At 40.5% G+C, this 1,322-nt stretch overlaps 1 protein-coding gene across 6 annotated transcripts in view; it reads right to left on the bottom strand.

Annotated features, from left to right (window-relative positions):
- The window catches only part of LOC106883961 (transmembrane protein 245), a 503,944-nt gene that overhangs the window by 178,904 nt on the left and 323,718 nt on the right, over positions 1-1,322 (bottom strand). The window lies entirely within an intron of this gene.

Genomic DNA, 1,322 nt, shown 5'->3' with positions numbered 1-1,322 from the left:
ATCTGATCTGGCAGAGTTTCTACAGCTGGATGCCCTTCCTAATGCCAACCACTTCGAGAGTGTAGTGGGTGCTTTTATGTGCCACCGGCACAAAGGTCAGTCAGGCAGTACTGGCAACGGCCATGCTCAAATGGTGTTTTTTATGTGCCACCTGCACAGGAATCAGTCCAGCGGCACTGGTAACGACCTCACTTGAATGTTTTGTTCAAGTGCCAGTAAGGTGACGCTGGTAACGATCACGCTCAAATGGTGCTCTTTATGTGCCACCGGCACAGAAGCCAGACAGCTGCTCTGGCAATGATCCCGCTCTGATGGTGCTGTTAGTGCTCCAATGGCACAGGTGCCAGTCATCGAATTTGGTTCAATTACGATTTGACTTGCCCCAACAGGTCTTCACAAGCAGAGTTTAGTGTCCAATGAAGGAAGGTTGGCATGGGTGCCAGTTGTCGAATTTGGTTCAATTTCAAATTCGATTTATATACATATATATATATGTGAAGGCGCATGGCTCAGTGGTTAGAGTGTGAGGTTGTGAGTTCGAATCCTGAACTGGGCTGCATGTTGTGTTCTTGAGCAAGACACTTTATTTCATGTTGCTCCAGTTCACTCAGCTGTAGAAATGTGTTGCAACATCACAGGTGCCAAGCTGTATTGGCCTTTGCTTTTCCCTTGGATAACACTGGTGGCATGGAGAGGGGAGGCCGGTATGCCTGGGTGACTGCTGGTCTTCCATAAACAACCTTGCCTGGACTTGTACCTGGGAGGGTAACTTTCTAGGTGCAATCCCATGGTCAGTCCTGACCGAAGGGGGTTTCAATATATATATATATATATATATATATATATATATATATATACATATATATATCGTCAAGTATATTTGCTGTGCAGCTACTGTTTATACCTCGCTCAGAGATTTATTATTGCTTATATATATATGTGTACATAGACACACACACACACATATACACATATACACTTCAGCAATGTAACTACATACATGCTGTTGACAATTTCTTTTTCCTTCTTTGAACGTTTCCCTTTCTCCTTTCTGAGAAGAGCTATGCTTGAAATGTCAAAAATCTCTCTTTTCACTGAGCATCAAACTAACACATTCCTTGTGCATGTCCTCTTGTTGTCTGTTAATTTTATTTTTCATTTATTTGAATAGATTGTTTATTTGAATTGACTATATATATATATATATATATATATATGCATGTGTGTGTGTATCTGTCCCGCTATCTGTCTGTATGTATGTATGTATGTATGTGCATATATACACACACACACATATATATATATATATATATATATATATA

The sequence above is a fragment of the Octopus bimaculoides genome, chromosome 3, assembly GCF_001194135.2.
Source record: "Octopus bimaculoides isolate UCB-OBI-ISO-001 chromosome 3, ASM119413v2, whole genome shotgun sequence".
NCBI classification, from domain to species: Eukaryota; Metazoa; Mollusca; class Cephalopoda; order Octopoda; family Octopodidae; genus Octopus; species Octopus bimaculoides.
Note: the sequence above shows the minus strand (reverse complement) of the source record. Positions and strands in the feature narration are given on the sequence as shown.